The sequence below is a fragment of the Narcine bancroftii genome, chromosome 3 (genome assembly GCF_036971445.1).
Source record: "Narcine bancroftii isolate sNarBan1 chromosome 3, sNarBan1.hap1, whole genome shotgun sequence".
NCBI classification, from domain to species: Eukaryota; Metazoa; Chordata; class Chondrichthyes; order Torpediniformes; family Narcinidae; genus Narcine; species Narcine bancroftii.
In genome coordinates this window covers 48,148,754-48,170,841 of record NC_091471.1, presented here as the reverse complement: position 1 = coordinate 48,170,841, position 22,088 = coordinate 48,148,754, and the positions used below count along the sequence as shown (strand labels likewise).

The window sequence follows — 22,088 nt, the reverse complement described above, 5'->3', positions numbered from 1 at the left end:
TGGATGCCTCATTTCAACACTCTCTCTACAGTCATGACTTTCCCCGTTCGCATACCAATTTCACAATGGTTTCAAATTCTGCTGATTATCTGTTTGTACAATAATGAAGAAAGTTCTTTGTTTGCATCGTTTCAAATCCTTCAAGTCAGTTGGTCATGAAGGTCATATTAGTATGGCTAACAGAAAATTTAACCAGGAGGTCAACAGACTCGATCACAGGACAGGCACTGCGTGATTTATCTTCCCAAACAAACTATTTAAATTGATGTCAATAAAAGATGGAACATGCTTTGGCATATTCAAAGGTTTCCACTGACAAAAACAACGTGTACGCAGTTGATAACTTACTGTATTGCTTCAACCCATTTAATTAGATGTAGGCAGCACATCAAAATGAGAGACAAGATGTCCTGGAAATCTTTCCCTACATCAGAGTAACGACTTGACACAATTAATACATTCATCAATGAGCTGTTACTAAAGAAATGGAATGATGTTAGATGGATAAATATGTCTCAACAATCTATAAAAAATAAAATAAAAAGCCAATAGTAGGTCGCTGATCATTTTAAATGTGACAAAAATAGCCTGCAGAACTTCTCTAAGTACCTACAAACCTTTGCCTTGATGTCACAATACTTCAATGAACAGTTGCAAAGAAAGTTATCTGGGAGAGTAAATATGAACCCCAAGCCTTCCTCTCTTGCTTGTTTGCTCATTACAACAGCTGATAAGTATTGTGCTCGTTATCTGAGTGCTCCAAGTTTCTTTCACCAGGAGTCACAAACTCTATTTTATGTTATCAACCCTTGGCTTTCTTGTTAGAAGTTTAAAAATAAATTATGTTAATGTCTGAAAGAGCACATTTTTAATTTAAACTTGAAGCTCAAATTTATTTATTTGTAAGATTTAATTAAAATGGACACATGGAAGCCAAATAATAATTTTCAAATTTAAATATATAGTTTTTTTTTAATAATATGGTCTTGATTCTTTTTGACAATGAGATTCTTGTTTTCAAATAAAAGGTTTTCTTACTTGCTTAATCATCCAAAATACAACTGGAATATTGAACCGATTCTGTTACTTTTTAACTCTAAACTTGGGTTCAAAGTCCCTTATGTGATGTCCCTCATGCTAATCAGTGAAATAAACAGGAGCTAACAAAGGTAGTTACCAATGGCTCAGTCAGGTCTCAGCACAGTAAACTTTCCCCTTGCTTCTCTTCCATTCATTAATTCATTCACTAATTGATCAGCAGCTGCTCCAGATGATCATTTTTTGACCAACTTCCCCGACAGTGGAATTACTTTTTGCCACTATTTATTCTTGCCTTTGAATCCAAGGACTGTGGTCCTAAAGTACAAACCTGAACTTCAAATAATTCACCCTTAGATCAGTAATGTTAAATATGTTAGACATTGTCCCTGCAATATCTAACATGCTTAATTGTTATTTTTTATATTTTATAAATGTTAATTTTTTAAAAATTAACTTTAGACATACAGCATGGTAACTGAGCCCGTGCCGCCCAATTACACCCAGTTCAACTACAACCCCTGGTACATTTCGAACAGTGAGAGGAAACCGGAACTTCTGGGGAAAACCCACACAGACATGGGGAGAACATACCAATTCCTTACAGACAGTGCAGGATTCAAACCCCAGTCCCAATCCTGGGTGCTGCAGCAGCATTCCACTAAATGCTACACTAACCATGTAGCCTGTTGTGGAGTGGGTTTACATACATAATACACACATTCAACAAAACATTGTTGGCTAAAGCACTGTGCTGTAATGTTCTATGTTCTAAAATCCTCCAAATCCACTGAAATTTTATGTCACTGCCCTCTCCCAGCACAACATTGCCTCCAATGGAGGCTAATTTACATGAAGACAGTCCCATTGGGCAGGACACATAGACTCCCGAAAGCTCTTTATTCCATCCACCAGAAGGAAGAAGGAATTTTTTTCATGTTATCATCCCTGCTGATTTCTGGGATCCTTGCCCCATGACCAGAAAGTGGAAAAAATGCATTTTGGCTTTGCTCTGATAAATACTAGTCCATACATTGAATAAACAGAATAAACTACCATCTCACAAACTACTGGCCCATCTGCCCATCAAGTTTCATTGGTTACCTCAGAACCCACAGAGCAGGTCATCTTTGATCCCAAGGAGATGAGTGAGATCATGACGAGTTGAAGGAACTGTAATATGTATAAACGTGCAGCCGTTTACCAATATTTTGGAGTCCAAAAAAAAAGGAATGAAATGAATAGGCAATGGAAATAAATCAGAGCAGGAGTGGGTCAATTGGCCTTTTATGTCTGCCTAGCCATTCAATATAATCACAACTTCTATGCCAGGCCTCTGTGCCAAATCCCAATGGCCCTCAATTTGTTAGTCTTTCCTTTAATTCCAACGGGAATTCACAAACTCTATTCTCTCAAATTTTCATCTTTAAATGCAATTTCCAAGCACACATTTGCCAGAAAACAACTTTTGTCCCAATCTAGACTTGTCTTCTCGTTCCTGATACCATCAAAATTGATCTTTCTCCAGATTAACATTTTACCTGAGGACCAGACCTACTGTCTTCCAATGGCATTATGATTGCTAGATCCAAAGTGTTTCCCATGACCTGCACAATCTCGTTCCCAAATAGGAGATCCAGTATTACACTCTCTCAAATTGGGACATCTATATATTGATTAAGGAAACTCTCTTGAACTCATTGACAAAATAACTCTGTCTGAGTGATGACATGGATTCATTCCAATTCACTTATTGTACTAACAGGCCTACGGAGAATTCCACCAACTGGCTCTATACAAAGCCGTAGAACACCTGGACAGCAAAGATGTATTCATCAGATCTGCAAACCCCAAGACCTTGGATTCAACACCCCTCTATGTAATTGGATCCTGGGTTTCCTCACCTCCAGACCACAATCAGTGAGAATGGTAAGAACCTCTCCACAATCTCCATCAGTACCACAGCACCATAGGGATGCGTTCTTAACACCCTGATCTACTCACTTTACACATATGACTGTGTAGTTCAGTGCAACAATAATGCTGTCTACAAATTTGTTGATTATACCATGGTAATTGGTTGTATAAAAAGGACAATAAGTCAGCACACAGGAGGGAGACTGAAAATTTGGCGGAATGGTGCACCAATAACAACATTTCACTCAATGTCACCAAAACCAAGGAGCTGATTGTTGACTTCAGGAAAGGAAAACAAGAGGTATACAATCAGTGATCATTGGGGGATTAGATGTGGAGAAGGTGAGCAAATCTTTCTTGGGAGTCACTAACTTGGAGGATTTTTTCTAGACCCAACACACTAAAGGCATCTTGAAGAAAGCACGTCAGTGCATCTACTTCCTCAGGAGTTTGTGGAGGTTTGGTAGAACATTGGAAACCATGGCAAATTTCTACAGATGTATGGTCGAAAGTACGCTGACTAGCTGCATCACAGTCTATTATGGGACACCAATACCCCTGAGGGTAAAGCCCTGCAAAAGGTAGTGGACACAGCCCTGGACATCACAGGCAAAACCCTTCCCACCATGTAGAACATCTGCAGGAAATGCTGCTGTTGGAGAGCAGCAGCAATCATCAAGGATCCACACCACCCAGCACATGCTCTGTTCTCACTACTACCATCAGGAAAGAGGTATAGGTGCCACAAGACTTGTACCACCAGATTCAGGAACAGCTGCTACCCCTCCACCATCAGACTCCTCAACAACAAACTCAAACAGGAACTCCGACTTTTGCACTTTATTGATTTGTTTACATGCCTACATTGTGTATATTTTTTGTTTGCACTGAGTAGTAATTCCAGTTGCCCATAAGGAAAAACAATCTCAGGGTTGTAAGTGATGTCATGTATGTTCTCTTACAATCTGAAATCTGATCTAGCACTTTAACTGTATGGAAGTCCCAGTCAGTTTGTGGAAAGTTAATATCACCCACTCTCACAGCCTTGTGTTTCTTGCAACTCTCTGGTATCTCTCTACAGGATTTGCTCCTCAAATTCCTGCTGACTATTGGGTGTCTACAATATAATCCCAAAAATATGGTCATATCTTTCCTATTCCTCAATTTCACACAGTTTTTAGCCTCAGTAGACAAGCTCTCCAGCTGCTAGTCCTGCCCCTCTTGCATTCAAATCTCACTAATGACCACTGTCATAATTTCACACTCTGATCCATGCTCTAAGCTCTTCTGCCTTTTCTACAATATACCTTGCATTGAAATAGACAACTCAAAACATTATTCCCATACTGCTCAACCTTTTAATTCCTGTCTTTATCTGCAGGGTTAACATCTTTTTACATAACCTCTCCACCATCTGCTCTGGCACTCTCATTCTTGTCCCCCTACAAATCTAAATACCCTGGAGCTGCACCAGCAAATCTTCCTGCAAAGATATTGGTCTCTCTTTAGTTCAGATGCAAACCACGTCACTGGTACAGGTCCAACCTTCCCTGGAAGAGAGGCCCAATGATCCAGAAATCTGAACTTCTCCCTCCTGTACTTTATCCTTTGCCAAGTATATAGTTATATTATCCTCCTAATTCTGACATCATTAGTATGTGGCTGGGTAACTATCTTGAAATCACAGCAATGGAGGTCCTTTAACAGAGCATCTAACTCCCTGAACTTACTTTGGAGGATGTAATCATCCTTCCTACAATGTCATTGGTCTTGACGTAGACCACCACACCTGAAAGATGTGGAAGCAGATAAAATAGTAACATTTAAAAGACATATTAATGGACACATGAAACTGGCATGACCATGGAGAGAAGTGAGGAGTCACGTGATGGAGTCGTAGCCAGTGGAGTAAAACCAGGCCTCTCCAGAAAAGAAGAAAAGAAGTTAAGAAAAGACAAAGTTCAATAAATACAAAATATAAGAAATAAAAGATAAAGTTGCAGAGAAGAGAAAGAAAATGGCATCTAAGAAGGAAAAAGTAAAAACAATGGGAAAAAATGAAAATACACTGGAAAAGAAAGGAGAAGGCTTTACCTGCACGAAGGAACAGGGAGCCAAGAGAGAAGGAATACTCATATTATTCAAGTCAGCATAAAACATACTCAAGGATTGTTATGTTTTTGTTGTCGGCCTATATTCAAGGGAGAGTTAGGAAAACTGAGTATAAAGCTAGACTACTATCAGAACATTCACCCCTGTTATTAGCCATAGAACTGGAGGACATCCCACCAAGAACACATAGATGGAGGTTAACTCCATGCTACTTAAAAGGCAGGAATTTAGAGAGTTTATTGAATGACAAATTAAAACATATTTTGAAATAAATACAGAATCAGTGAAAGACAAATTTATATTATGGGACGCAATGAAAGCCTTCATTAGAGGACAGATAATAAGTTATGTAACTAAGATAAAAAAGAACTACAATCGGGAAATAGAGCCATTGGAAAGGGAGATAGTAAGTACAGAAAAGGAACGAGTAAAAAGGGATGATATAATGAAAAGGAGAGAATTTGCAGACAAAAAAATAAATTATGAAACATTACAAATGTACAAGATGGAGAAGAACATAATGAAAATAAAGCAAAAGTATTACGAACTAGGAGAAAAGACACAAAATATTAGCCTGGCAACTTAAAACAGAACAAGGTAAAAGAACTGTATTGGGATCAAGGAAAAAGGACAAACAAATTACATATAACCCAATAGAGATTAATGAGAACTTTACGGAATTTTGTGAACAAACTGAGAACAAGGGGAAAGAAGACAAAATAGATGAGTTCTTAGCTAAAATTGAACTGCCAAAATTGCAAGAAGAGGAACAAAACAAATTGATAAAACCATTTGAAATAGAGGAAATACAGGATATATTAAAAAAAGCTGCCGAACAATAAAACGCCTGGAGAGGATGGATTCCCAATAGAATTCTATAAAACATTTAAAGAGTTATTAATTCCTCCTCTCCTAGAAGTAATGAAGCAGGTAGAAGAAACACAAAACTTGCCAGATTCATGTAAGATAGCAATAATGACAGTAATACCAAAGACGGGGAAGGATCCATTAACACCAGCATCATATAGACCAATATCTCCACTTAATTCAGATTATAAGGTAATAGCAAAATTATTAGCAAACAGATTGGCCGATTGTGTACCAAAAATAGTAAAACAAGATCAAACGGGAATTATTAAGAAAAGATGAACAGTGGATAATGTCTGTAAACTTATTAATCTAATTCATGCAGTTCAAGGAAATAAGAAACCAACAGTGGCTGTTGCTTTAGATGCAGAAAAAGCCTTTGACAAAGTAGAGTGGAATTATTTATTCAAAGTATTACAGAGGTTCAATCTACCAGAAAAATATATTAATTGGATTAAATCATTATATAATGGACCATTGGCGAAGGTAACAGTAAATGGATATGTATCAAACCAATTTAAATTAAGTAGGTCAACTAGAGAGGGATTTCCATTATCCCCCTCACTGTTTGCTTTAGCAGAACCGATAAGAACAGAAAATAAAATAAAAAGTGATAAAAATAAAGGAGAAGAGTATAAAATCAGTTTATTTGCAGATGACATCATAGTATACTTAACAGAACCAGAAATATCAAGAAAAGGATTGCATAAGAATTTAAAGGAGTATGGAGAAATATCGGGGTACAATATCAATGCAAATAAAAGTGAAGTGATGCCAATGAGTAACGCGGATTGTACAGAATTTAAAAAAGAATCACCTTTAAATGGCAAGCACTAGCAATCCAATACCTAGGTATTAGGTTAGATAATAACTTAAGCAACCTGTACAACTAAGTTATCAGCCACTAATAAAGAAATTGCAGGAAGACTTAGAACATTGGAAAGAATGACCGCTAATGTTGATAGTGAGGGTAAATTGCATTAAAATGAATTTCTTCTCAAGGATACAATACTTATTTCAATCATTACCAATTCCCTTGACAGAGAAATTCTTTAAGGAATTAAAGAGAATAATAAGGAAATTCTTGTGGAAAGGGGGGAAACTGAGGATAGCATTAGATTTGTGGGAGGAAGGCCATGTTTGACCAATCTGATTGAATTTTTTGAAGAGGTGACTAAGAATGTGGATGAGGGTAGCGCAGTGGATGTTGTCTATATGGACTTCAGTAAGGCCTTCGATAAGGTACCACATGGAAGGTTAGTTAGGAAGGTGCAGTCTTTAGGTATAAATTTTGAGATAGTCAAATGGATTGAACATTGGCTGAAAGGGAGAGGCCAGAGAGTGGTAGTGGATAATTGTCTGTCAGGTTGGAGGCCGTTGACCAGTGGTGTGCCTCAAGGATCTGTATTGGGCCCATTGTTGTTTGTTATATACATTAATGATCTAGATGATGGGGTGGTGAATTGGATTAGTAAATATGCAGATGATACTAAGATAGGTGGAATAGTGGATAATGAAGAAGGTTTTCAAGGATTGCAGAGGGATTTGGGCTGCTTAGAAAAGTGGGCTGAAAAATGGCAGATGGAATTTAATGCTGATAAGTGTGAGGTGCTTCATTTTGGTAAGAAGAATCAGAACAGGACATACGTGGTAAATGGGAGAGCATTGATGAATACAGAAGAGCAGAAAGATTTAAGAGTAACGGTACATCGTTCCCTGAAGGTAGAAACTCACGTGAATAGGGTGGTGAAGAAGGCTTTTAGTATGCTGGCCTTTATCAATCATTGCAAGGAATATAGGAGTTGGGAGGTGATGTTGAGATTGTATAAGACGTTGGTGCGGCCTAATTTGAAGTTCTATGTGCAGTTCTGGTCGCCTAATTATAGGAAGGATATAAACAGAGTGGAGAGAGTGCAGAGAAGGTTTACCAGAATGTTACCTGGGTTTAAGCATCTAGAGTATAGGGAGAGATTGGACAGATTAGGTCTTTATTCTTTGGAGCGTAGAAGGTTGAGAGGGGATTTGATAGAAGTATTTAAGATTATGAAAGGGATAGACAGAGTGGATGTGGATAGACTATTTCCGTTAAGAGGAGGAAAGATTAAAACAAGAGGACATGAGTTAAGAATTAAGGGGCAGAGGTCTAGAGGTAACATGAGGGGGAACTTCTTTACTCAGAGAGTGATAGCCGTGTGGAATGAGCTTCCGGGAGAAATAGTGGCGGCGGAGTCAATTGTATTATTTAAGAAAAGGTTGGACAGGTATATGGATGAGAAGAAGATGGAGGGTTATGGGCATTGTGGAGGGAGGTGGGACTAGAGAGGGGTGTTTGGTTCGGTGCGGACTAGAAGGGCCTAATGGCCTGTTTCCGTGCTGTAATTGTTATGTTATATATGTTATGTTAAATTAACAGAGAGGCACAACCAAGGTGGTTTGCAGTTACCAAACTTTAAAAATTGTTATAGTGCCGCACAATTAAGGTATTTATCAGATTTTTGCCAGACAAGGGAAAAACCAGATTGGACTAAGATAGAACTAGATAAAGTAGGGGAGAATGTACTGGAACATATACATCAAAATCTGGTCATCTCTTTTACAATAGATAACCTTTCCTTTAGAGAATGGGAGAGAAAAAGAATCAAAAGAATAGAAAATTGTTTTTTGGGAAATAATTTATTAACATTTGAACAGTTGAAGTACAAATATGGAATAACTCATGGTACAATGTTTGCATATCATCAATTGAAAGCTTATTTAAAGGATAAATTGGGAAACAGACTGAGATTACCAGAAGGAAGCAGCTTTGAATATGTGATTACAGACACATGATAATTAAAAGATTTAAAACGAACATGTTCATTAAGCTGGAAGATAAGGAAAATGATGAAATAAGCTATAAACCCAAACAAAAGTGGGAAAAGGATTTAAACATAAAGATAAAAAAATGAAACATGGGAAAAGTTAGGTTCTGGAACTATGAAGAGTATAATAAACACAAGGCTATGCATGATACAGTATAATTGGTTACACAGGATATATATCACATCCCAAAAGTTAAAAAAAATGGGATCCAACATTATCAGATAGATGTTTTCACTGTAAGAAGGAAATGGGAACAATAATACATGCAATTTGTGCATGTGAGAAAGTCAAAATGTTTTGGGAAGATCTAAATCAGATATTAAATAAAATTACAAAAAGTAACATACCAAAAAATCCAGAGATCTTTCTTCTAAGCAATATAAGAAGTAAGGAATTAGGCCTCAAATTGGATGAAGCACAAAAAAGATTTATTATGATAGCCTTAGCTGATGCAAAAAAATGTATAATGTCAACTTGGAAAATGGAAGAGAACCTGAGAATACAGCAATGGTACATGGAAATGAATAAATGTATTCCATTGGAAAACATAACATATAATTTAAAAAATAAAGTCACATTATTTGAACAAATTTGGGAACCATACATGGAACATAACAGAGAGGGCTTGCCTCGGACCTATACCCCCTAAAATGATAAGAAGGCAAAACGACTTGATCCAGTGTATAAAAGTAGTTGACACATTTTTCTTGTTTATTTTTCATTGTGTGATGACATTGTTTAATCGTTTTATTGTATTGTATATGTTGAATATTTATTGGTTTTGAAGGGGGGTGGGAAGGGGGGAGGAAAGGTGGGGGGGGGGGAAAGGGAGAAAATGCCACTGTGTATATTTAATGAGAAATGTTTGTATATATTTTGGTTGATATGGTTCACAGTGTGAAAATTTTTTAAAAATTATAAATAAATAAAAACCATGGAGAGAAGCTATAGACAAGGTTGTCTAGTCAATGAATGAACAAAGCAATTAAAGGGCATGATCATGGACAAATGAACTCAAGGGTTGTGAAATGCAGAATAGGAAGACTTGCTCAGCAGGTCAGACTTGGCATTTCCACTATTACAAACTAATAAAATCATGTCTTCGAATCTCTTTAAAACTCACAACTTTCTTTTGTCGAGCCAGTTTCAGAGTAATCTTTCTTCATACGAGTGATTTCACAAACTCCCTCTTATCTTGCCTAAGCATTATGGAATCTGTTTTCCACAATGATTTCTTTCTTAATCTAGAGTGACCATTTTTCATGGACATGAGGCTGCCCTCTTTTCTTAGAGGCTGTCGGAGTGGCTACTTATTTTAAAATATCACTTTTGGTGTTCCTCCTTTTATTAAAGAAAACACAGATAGCCTTCCTTCTTTTAAAGGAATTTGTAGTTTCTTTTCCAATCCTATCAGTACAGGATGGCCTTCTCTTCTTCATCTGATCCAAAAATCTTTGATTTTGATACTATGGTATGACATCATAATAGGCTTTGAAGTCCTTTTGAACCTTTTAACATTTTCATACTAAAAATCATATTTAGTCTTTGTCTTCCCAAACTTAAAATCAAAGTAGTTGTCTTTGTTTGTTGTTTCTCCCCTGCTTCCAAGTTGTCTAGGATTGACCAGGCAAATGGTTAACTAAACAGTCCATTGTTCTCAGAGTCTCAAGAACCATCATAAAATTTTTCATCTGTCTGCTTCACCTGTAGTCACAGCAGACTTCTGTCTCTGAGATAATGACAGCTGTCATTTAAAAGAATTTCTCTCTCTCTGTTTTTAAAATGCAAGTGTATTGTCTTTGAGCCCCTGAAACCAACCCCACAAAATAACCTTACTAAGTCATATAAATATAAAATACAGTTGAACATTAAACTAAAGATTAATCATAGCACATTTGTTGCACCACTACTTCTCGAGCAAAGCAATGAAAAAAAAAGATAAAATACATATACTGGGTCAATATTACAGATGGACAACCGATACAAATAGAACAATTAAGTTGCCTTAAGTTGCAGAATTCAATATTGAGTCCAGAATGCTGCAATGTTCCCAGATAGAAGATGAGATGATGCTCTTCAGGCTTGCATTGGCCCTCATTGTAACTTTATGGAAGGTGGCCGGGTGGGAGCTGAATGGTCCATTAAAGTTCAGCAGGAAGCTGAGGATGACAGCTGCCAAATAAACACAGGCACTCTGCAGAGTGACCACCCAATGTGTGATTGGTTTCTCCAATGCAGAGGCCACACTGTAAATACTGAAAGCGGCATGCTAGATGGGTATCACTGTGTCAGATGAAAGAATGTTTGGATCCCTGGATGGCAGAAAGGGAGAAGGTAAAAGACAAGTGTTGCATGATCTGCAATGGCAAAGGAAAACACCAGAAGGCAATAGTTGGTGAGAACAGAAGAGTAGACCAGGGAGTTTCAAAGGGAGTGATCTCTGCAACATGCTGAGAGGGGAAGTTGTGCCTGGTCATGGTAGTGGCTAAAGGTGGCAGAAATTGCAGAGAATGAATATGGAGGGTGGTGGGGTGGATGGTTAGGACTGGGGGGTCTCTACCTTTGTCCTGCCCCAAAGGAAAAATGTTCAGAGCGGAGGAGTGGGAAATAAACAAGGTGCAATCAAGGGTTTTATTTCAACAACTATAGAACCATAGAACAATACAAAGCAGGAACAGGCCATCTAGTTAGCAGAGAGGAAACACGGTTTGGGAAGGAGGAAAAGATTTTCAAGGTACCTGGATTGAAAGTCAGAGCATTGGAGGAAAATGATGGAGGGGGTGGAACTAGGAGAATCGTGTCGAGTCCTTACAGGAGGCAAGGTGGAATAAAAAGCAATCAAGGCTGTCTGGGAGATCTCATTGAAACAGGGGATCTTATTAAACCATACAGAATATTGAAAGGGTTCGATAGAGTGGGTGTAGAGTAGTGGGATGGTGAATCTGTGGAATTCATAGCCATAAACAGCTATGAAGGCTGTCATAGGATATATTTAAAGTGGAGATTGACGGGTTCTTGATTAGTAAGGGTGTCAAAGGTTATGTGGAGAAGGCAGGAAAAAGGGGTTGAAAGGAAAAATACATCGGCCATGATTTGAATGGTGGAGTAGGCTTGATATTGCTCCTATGTCTTAAGGAGAAAGCTGTTGGTGTTGGGAGGCTTGCAATGTATGTCAGTAGCTTGCCTATCTCCTGAAATAGAGACAGAGAGATCCAGAAAAAGCAAAGAATCAGAGATTGACCTTGTGAAAGAAAGTAGAGGGTTGAATTTGCAAGCAAAAGAAAGAAGTTGCAGAGTTCTGAATAGCAGAAGAAGCACTGATGCAGTCATCGATGTCCCAGAAAAAGAGTTCAGGGGATGGACCTGGGTAGGACTGGAACAAAAACTTCACACCCCATAAAAAGACAGGCAATACATTGGGCCCATGAAAACTACAGCATTGATCTGGAAAATATGAATGAAGTGAAGAACATGTTGTTCAATGCAAGAACAAAATGAGCAAGGGAACCAAGCTGTTACTTTCCCGCTGCTGGTCCATCCAGGATTACAATCACCTCAGGGTATAACTAGTGCTATTATCTGATCCTTGAATCAACAGCATGCTGAAACATCTAGGGTAAATATAGATTTACCTAGCTCTCCAGTCATCACAAAGCATGACTGCCTTGATTGGCATTGGCTGTTCCAGATTGAATTCTGATCTTTCACTGGACACAAATGGAGTCATGTTAACAAAGAGTCTCTTTTTTTTTTGAAGACTTTATTTAAAATTTTATAACATGAATACAATAGAGAATTACATTTAAAGAAAAATAGAAAAAAAATTAAAAAGGTATGATTACAATATTACATCAGAAAACTACACAAAATAACCCCCCCCCCCGTTAATTGTAACACAATATTAATAGTCTATCTTAAAATTAGTCCAACCCTCCCCCCCAAAATAAAGAGTGAAGAGTTAATAAAATTGACAATATTATATATGAAAAAAAATACCCACTTACAAAAAAGAGATAAAACCTAACCTAAAAAAAGTTCTAACAACAACAAAAAAAAATTGTCAATACTAAAATATCACACTTAAACATATATTTAAATCAAACTTAAATGCATATAATTAGCAAACGGAGTCCACTTTAACTTATAAAAAGACATCTTATCCTGAATTGAAAAAGATATCCTTTCCATAGTCAAACAAAATTTCATTTCCAAATACCACTTATCTAAAGTTAGTATATTTCTTTCTTTCCAAGTAAGTGCTATACATTTCTTAGCCACAACTAAAGCTAAATAAATAAATGAAATCTGATAATCCTTAACAAAGAGTCTCTGACCTAAAATGTTACTGTTTGTCTTTCCAAATTTGCTGTCTGACCTGCTGAGTTTATCCAGCATTTTCTGCTTTTGTTTCAGCTTTTACAGTGTTTGCAGTTTTTTTTTAGATATTCACTTTGACATTACAAATGTGCAAATTTTTAAGCTTGTTCAAAGTAAGCCCAATGTAACTTCCCTTCTGTTATAATGGTTAAAGGTCCTGAACACATCTATTTGTTCTCACCCCCTCTGCTCCCAGGCAAAGCAAGGAGAGTATTCCCTTCGCTCTCACCTTCCTTCAATTCAATACTGCAAATGGACCATTTCTCAATGGTTCTGCTCTTCGATCCCCATCACTATCTATTTCACGGCACTTTTGCATTCGACTGCAGCAGATTCAATGCTTCTCTTTTTCATCTTTCTCTTTCCACTATCTAGCATCACAACCAGTCTTTCCAGGTGATGCAGTGATTCACTTACACACCTTTCAATCGAGTGTTCACAATGTGGTCTTTTCTAGTTGAGAAACAAAATGCAGATCAAGTGATCACTTCACAAAGCACCTTTGTTCGTACTGCTGGAATGGCCTGAGTTTCCTGTTGTCTGCCATTTTAATTCCCAATCTCTCTCCAGCCTACCTGTCTTTACTGTCCTGCTCTGTTAGAATTAAATCTAATGTAAGATTGAGGAAAAGCACTTCACATTCCATCTGGGAATGCTGCAGCTTTGCAGAATCAACATGAAATTCTCCAATTTCAAGTATCTTATTTTGGATTTCCATCACCCACAGTTTCTTTGATTTTCAGATTACTCACTTTGTGTGTTCATATCAGAACGGGCCATTTCTGCTGTAAGCCATCCATACCCGTGATAGTGTCTAATTTTTTTCTCTTGTTATTGACATTGTCCCTGATCCACTGAGTTCCACTAGCAGCTCATTTTGTGGTCCAGTCTCTTGGATCTACAGATCTGTTGCCACAGTCCTTTGTTTGCAGCACATTATGCTTCTTAATAAGACCATTAGAAGCCTGTTGAGCCTCTTCTGCCATTCAATAAGATCATGGTTGATGTGGCCTTTGACTCAGTTTCACTGACCTGACTTTTCCCCATAGCCCTCAGTTCCCCTACTGTGCAACCATCTGTTTCAAATAGGCCTCAATCGTACCTGTGCCCAAGATGAGCGTAAGTGAGTACCAACCAGTGACACCCACATCCACAGTGATGAAACGTTTTGAAAGCCTGGTGTTGAACATATCAGCTCCTGTCTGAGTGATGACATGGATCCATTCCTGATCAGCAAACTCCAAGACCTGTAATTGGATCCTGGATTTCCTCAGCTACAGACCACAATCGGTGAGGATTGGTAAGAACATATTCACAATCTCCATCAGTACTGGAGCACCACAGCCTGCTCTACTCACTTGACACCCAAGATTGTGTAACTTGGTTCATCAATAACATGATCTACAAATTTGCTGACGATACCACAGTAGTGGGTTGTATAAAGGAAGGGGGAATGAGTCAGCCTGGATGATGCACCGGCAACAAGCTTGCACTCAATGTCACCAAAACCAAGTAGCTGATTGTTGACTTCAGGAAGGGGAAACCAGAGGTATACAATCCAGTGTTCCTTGGGAGAAATCAGAGGTTAAGTAAATTTAAATTCCTGTGAGTCACTATTTCGGAGGACCGTTCTTGGACGCAACATACAGATTGTGAAGAAAGCACAAAAGCACATCGGTGCCTTTACTTTCTCAGGAGTTTGCAAAGGTTTAAAACATTGGCAACCCTCTATTGATGTGTCATGGAAAGTGTGCTCAGCTGCATCGTGGCCTGGCATGGGGGCACTAATACTTCTGAGCAGAAAGCCCTGTAAATGTTAGTGGACATAGTCCAGTTCATCACAGGCGAAACTCTCTCCACCATCAAGAAAATATGCATGGAATGCTGCCGTCAGAGAGCAGCAGCAATCATCAAGGAACCACACTTACCAGGACATCCTCTGTTTTCACTGCTGCCATCAGGAAATAGGTTTAGGTGCCATAAAACTCTCACTACCAGGTTTAGGAACAGTTGATATCCCTCCACTATCAGACTCCTAAACAACAAAATCAATCAGAGAATCATCTTTGGAATCAACTTGGTGACCTCCTCTGAACTGCTCCAAAGCAAGCACATACTTTCTCAAGTAATAAGACCAGAACTGCACACAGAATTCCATGAGTGGTCTCACCATTACCCAGTACATTTGCAACAAAACCTTTCTGTTCTTAAGTTTGATCCCTCTAGCAATGAGGGCAATGATGGTCAACATTAGATTTGTCTTAATCACCTTCTTCACCTACAAACCAACCTTTTGTGAATCATGCACATGCACTCCCAGGTCTGTCTGCAAAATATCAAGTGGCAAACTTTCACCATTTAAATAAGAATCTGATCTACTATTTTTCCTTTCAAAGTCAATGGCCTCGCATTTAGCAACATGGTACACCCTCTTCCAGACACTTTCTCACTTGCTTAACCTATCACTATCTCTCTGCAGACTCTCTATATTAATTGTTGTTCCATTTAATTTAATGTCATCATATGCTGCACTAGTTATTAATGTTGTGATAGAGTTTATAGATATGATTTTGGGAGATAAATTGGGACGGTTTGTAAGAGTAGGTCAGATATAAACACTTTAAAACAGATCTTATTTCAAATACTGGAGCTCTGCCCCATGCTAGACATATCAGAGCCTCTGAGCTTTTGCAAGAGCTTTGAAGAGTGCTCAAGAGACTTCACTGATGTATTGTTGTTTACAAAAGGCAACAGATGAAAGATCTTGCTGGAGCCGCAGATTGTCTGGAAGAAAACTCATTTATCAAGGAGGATTGTATGGTTTTGCAAGCAGAGAGAGTCAATCAAGCTTTCTCTTAGAGAGAGAGAGAGAGAGAGAGAGAGAGAGAGAGAGAGACACACACACACACACACACACACACACACACATGCACGCACACATATCAGTTCTGCAGTGTTACAGCCAACAGACAGTAGCTGAGACTGAAAGAGGACAAGCTGGCAAGCTTATGGAAAGCCCTTTTGGAAGATGGCCTGGTCAAAGCCCTTGTGGTTCATGCAAGAGGAGAGGACTGGCTGTCTAATGTTTCACTTGGAATAAGTGAAACATAAAGGAACTCTGTAGTGACATGCAAGAAAAAAATTATCAACTGGAGAACCTTGACACAGGAAGTTTGTTTGGCAAAACACTGAAGTTGCTGATTAAAAAAAGGAATCAGTTGTGGGTGTCCAGCGCACAACAAATCTCTCTCTGAAAGCCAACAAGAACCTTCCTGAGCAGTAACCATTTACCTTTCAAGCACCAAAGCTTGGTGAACTTTATAAATATTAAATTCTTTGCACAGTATAAGAATTGCCTGCAACCAGTGAACTTGGAGGAATGAGAAGTGAAATTGGACTGTGAACCAAAGAACTTTTCTGAACTTACACACACACATTGCATACACGTGCGCTTAGAATTAGAAGATGTTTAAGTTAGGTTAAATAAGTCAATAGAGATAAGTTAAATTTTAATTCTATTTTCATGTTTAAAGATAATTAAAAGTAACTTTTGTTAAGTAACCATTTGTCTTGGTGAATATCTATTGCTGTTGGGTTTTGGTGTCCTGTGGGCTCATAACAAATGTCCATCATGAACAGTTGCAACCCCAGCAGCACTCCACTCGTCACTGATAGCCAACCAGGGAATCACCCATTTATCCCAAAGATGCCTTCAACTGGTTAGCTAATCCTCTATCCATGGTAATACTTTTCCCTCAACTCCATGAAGCCTTATGTTATGGAGTGCAACACACAAAGGTGCTTGAAAAACTCAGCAGATCATGCAGCACCTATAAGAATAGGGTAGAAACATTTTGGGCCTGAGCCCGTCATCAAGAAATGAGCAAAAAGCAGGCAAGTACTTGAATAAAAAGTTAGGGTAGAAGAGGAGAGGAGGGAGGAAAGGCCAGGGGAGGAGCACAGACTAATAGGTAAGAAGTCATGGGTGGATATAGGTGGGTGGGTAGAGAGGAAAAAGAGCTGAGAAGTGATAAGGGAGTGGTTAGCTCTCTGAATGGAGAGAAAAGAGAAAGGGATAGAATGCTGGGGAAAGGAAAAAGAGGGATAAGGGAAGAGAGAAACTCAGGGAGGGTTTTAATGGAAACTGGAGAAGTCAGTGTTAATGCTGTCTGGTTGGAGAATATTAGGTACTGTTCCTCCATTTTGCAGGTAGCCTTAGTTTGGCAGTGCATGAGGGCATGGATAGACATATTAGTGTGGGAATGTTGAGAGGAATTAAAATGGTTGGCCACACAGATCTCCCTGTTATTGGAGGGGACAGAACAATGATGCTCAACAAAAAAAATCTCCCAGTCTGTGTCCAGTCTCTCTAATGTAGAGGAGGCCACAACTGGAGCATTGGATGGAGTAGATGACCCCTGCAAATTTACAAGTGAAATATTGCTTCATTTGTAAGAACTGTTTGGGGCCCAAAGGGTCTTGGGGGAATAGGTGTGGGCTCAAGTGTAATTATTGCAGCCAGAGTGATTCCTGTTTAACTTTTCACGTGATAATTCTACAGGAAATTGAAGTTTGCAACATGTACCAGTTCCTCTCGATCCACTACACTCACTATATTGTCAAAGGACTCCTGTAAATTTGTCCAACGTGTCCTAACTTTCCTGTTTGCTGATTGAACAATTTCTATCCAGATGTTTCACTATTTATTCCTTAATGATTGCTTCAATTACTTTCCTAACTATAGACGTTGAGCTAACTGGCCTGTAATAGCCTGGTTTTAGCCAACATCATTTTTTAAACAGTGGTGTTACATTTACTGTCTTCCAATCTGTCAGGTCCTGTCGATGTTTCAGAGAATTTTGTTAAATTATTACTAATGCTTCCAGCATTTCTAGCAATGGCCAGGAAGCATTCCATCAGGCCCAAGAATTTTGTGAGGTACTCTTTCGTGAGAGTACCTCCCAATTCCCCAACGCATTCATAATATCTCTTTGGCAAATTGGATGTGTTCACTATCATGAAGACCAATACAAAAGAGTCTTGGGGATTTCTGCATTCTCTAATATTAATGACCTCCACCCAAGAGATCTATGTTCATTTTATCCATGTTTTATATAAAAACGTACTATTTGTTTTTGCATTTTGTGCCTTCCTTTACTTCCTTAGCTATCCAAGGCTGATTCTCCCTAGCCTTACTGTCCTTGCTTTTAACTGGAATATACTTTTACTTAGCACTGTGAAAAAAATCTCTTTGAAAGCCTTCCACTGTTCCTCAACTGTCCCATCATATGGCCTGCATTCCCAGTTTACACCAACCAACTCCTCCCTCTTGCCATTGTATTCTCCCTTGTATAGGCATAATACACTGGTCTTACATCAAACTATTTATATGATAAATCCAGACATGTTGTGATCACTCTTTCCGAGAGGATCCCTAACTACATGATTGTTAATTTTACCTCCTTCATTGTGCAGGACTAGGTCTAGGATAACATGTTCTCTTGTATGTTCAGTAACATCCAGATGTATTCTATGTTGTCCTCCTCAAGACTGGCATAGCCAACTTGATTTGCCCAATCTATGTTCAAGGTAATGTCCCCCATGACAACTGCCTTTGCATTCTTAGATATTTATTGGGATATTGCCTGTGCCACAGAAATGTTATTATTTGGTGGCCTATAGAAAACTCCCAACAGAGATTTTTTTCTCCTTACTATTCCTAATCTCTAACCAGATTGATTCAGAATTCTGCTTCTTAGATCTTATATTGTTTCTCACTATCTCATCCTTAATTAAGAGCATTTCTTCATTTCACTTACCTTCTTGCTGATCTTTCCTCATTACCTGCTATCTTTGGATTTTTATTTCCCAATTATCTGCACCCTACAACCACTTTTCTACAATGGCCATTAAATTATACCTCTTGACTCATATGTGCCACAAGTTAATTGATCTTGATTCAAATACTACAACCATTCAGATAAAGTGCCCTTGCTTTCATCCTTTTAGAATCATGTAACCGGTGTCTTTTGGCATTGATTTTTTTCTGAATTCCTGTCTTACTTCTCTTTTCCAACTTTTGGTTTGGTCTCTGCATTGTTTGCCTATGTCATTGTGGATGAAACCAGCCATAGTAGTTTAAACCCTCCCCAACAACACTACCAAACAATCCCCCTAGGCCTAGGACATCAATCTTGGTCCTTCCCAGGTCATTTGGTTTTGGTCCACCTCCCCCAGAACTAGTTGCAATACCTCAGAAACCTGAAAGCCTCCCTCATAAACCATAGAATGCTACAGCACAGAAAACAGGTCATTCAGCTTTTCTAGTCTGTGCCAACCATTGTTCAGCTTGTCCCAATAAACTGCTCCCATTCCATAACCCTCCAGACCTCTCTCATCCATTTATCTATCCAATTTATCCTTAAAACTCTGAATTGAGTCTGCACCCATCACATCAGATGGCAGCTCGTTCCACACTCCCACCACTCTCTGAGTGAAGAAGTTACCCCTAATATTCCCCCTAACCTTTCCCCTTTCACCCTGAGGCCATGTCCTCTCGTATTTATCTCTCCTAATCTAAGTGAAAGGAGCCTATTCGCATTTACCCTGTCTAAACACCTCATAATTTTGCAACCCTCTATCAAATCTCCCCTTATTCTTCTTTGCACCAAAGAATAAAATCCTAGCCAGTTTAATCTTTCCCTGTTACTCAACTCTTGAAGACCCGGCACTTGAAGACTTCTCTGCACTCTTTCAATTTTATAGACATCCTTCTGTAGATAGGTGACCAGAACTGCAAACAATATTCCAAATTTGGCGTCACCAATGTCTTAAATAACTTCAACATAACATCCCAACACCCAAGATGCCAAAAGCTTTCTTTACAACCCTGTCACTTGTGATGCCACCTTCAGGGAACAATATACCTGTATCTCCAGGTCTCTTTGCTCCACCGCACTCCTCAGTGCCTACCATCTACAATGTATATCCTTCCTTGATTTGCTCTTCCAAAATGCAATATTTCACACTTGTCTGCATTAAACTCCATCTGCCATTTTTTGGCCCATTCTCCCAGATGGTCCAGATCCCTCTGCAAGCTTTCAAAATCTTCCTCACTGTCCACTACGCCACCTATCTTTGTGTCATCAGCAAACTTACAGATCCAATTTACTGTTATCATCCAGATTTTTGATATAGACAACAAACAACAATGGTCTCAACACAGATTCCTGAGGCACACCACTCATCATAGGCCTCCAGTCTGTTACCACCCTCTTTTCTTCAACACAGCCAATTTTGAATCCAGTTTACAACCACTGTATGAATACCTAGTGTTTTAACCTTCTTCATTAACCTCCTATAGACAACATCCACAGCTTTTTCCTTCATCTACATTCTTGGTAACTTACTCAAAAAACTCTACAAGATTTGTTAAACACAATCTACCATGCACAAAGCCATGCTGACTGTCCTTAATCAGCCTATGGCTGTCCAAATACCTATATATCCTATTTAGAACTCCTTCCAATAATCTGCCTACTACCGCCATCAGGCTCACTGGTCTATAGTTAGTTACCTGGTTTACTTTTGGAGCCTTTCTTAAACAGCGGGACAACATGAGCTACTCTCTAATCCTCCGGCATCTCTCCCATGGCTAAGGACATTTTGAATATATCTGCCAGGGCCTCTGCAATTTCAACACTTGTCTCCCTCAAGGTTCGAGGGAATATCAGATCCGGCCCAGGGGATTAATCTACCTTTACTCACTGTAAGGCAGCAATGATCTCCTCCTCCTTAATCTTCATAGGTTTCATGACACTTCTATTTGTCTCCCTTCCATCCATATGCATTTTGACAGTTTCCTGATGCAAAAAAAAAACTGTTTAAGATCTCCCCCACTTTGTGAGGCTCCACACATAGTTGACCACTTTGATCCTTTAGGGGACCAATTTTGTCCCTTGTTATCCTCTTACTCTTAATATGCTTGTAGAAACCCTTCAGATTTACCTTCACATTATCTGCTAAAGCACCCTCATGCCTTTTTCTTTGCCTTCCTGATTTCCTTCTTTAGTATTCTCCTACATTTTCCATATTCTGCAAGTAGCTCATTTGGTCATTGTTGCCTATACTGGTTAAACACCTCTCTCTTCTCCTTAATAATATCACCAAATATCCCTTGAAAACCTATGTCTGTTAATTCTGCCTTTAATCCTTGTAGGAACATGCATACTCTGCCCCCCTCAATAGTTTGCCTTTGAAGGCCTTCTACTTGCTGCACAAATCCTTGCCAGAAAACAGCTTATTCCAATCAACTCTTCTGAAAACCTTTCTCCAATTTAGAAACTTAACCTGAGGACCAAACTTATCCATATCCACAATTAACTTGAAACAAATGACATTATGGTCACTGGACTCAAAATGCTCACTTACATAGACTTCTTCCACCTGACTTGCCTGGTTCCCTAATAGGAGATCAAGTATTGCATCCCCTCTCATTGATACCCCTACATATTGATTTAGAAAACTTTCCTGTACACAGTTGACAAACTCCAAGGCATCCCGTCCTTTTACACCATGGGATTCCCATTCAATATTCGGAAATTAAAAATCTCCCACTACCACAACTTTCTGTTTCTTACAATTGTCTGCTATCCTTCAACAGATTTGCACCTCCAATTCTCATAGTCTATAATACTGCATATTAATGTGCTCACATCTTTCCTGTTCCTTAGCTCCACCACTATGGCCTCTGTAAGCAGGTCCACAGTGCTGTCCTGTCTAAGCACAGCTGTGATATTTTCCTTGATTAGCAATGCCACTCCTCCCCTTCTATCATATCTGAAACATCGTAACCCCAGAACATTGAGCTGTCAGTCCTGCTCTCGCGTCAACCAAATCTCATTAATAGCAATAAA

The 22,088-nt window shown here is 38.8% G+C and overlaps 1 long non-coding RNA gene across 4 annotated transcripts in view; it reads left to right on the top strand.

Moving 5' to 3' along the window:
• LOC138757142 (uncharacterized) overlaps window positions 1-22,088 on the top strand; it is a 74,374-nt gene that overhangs the window by 10,812 nt on the left and 41,474 nt on the right. For all 4 annotated transcript variants that reach the window (XR_011353367.1, XR_011353366.1, XR_011353369.1 and 1 more), the window contains one exon: window positions 2,804-2,967. This is a non-coding gene — a long non-coding RNA (uncharacterized lncRNA). The remainder of the gene's footprint in view (window positions 1-2,803; window positions 2,968-22,088) is intronic.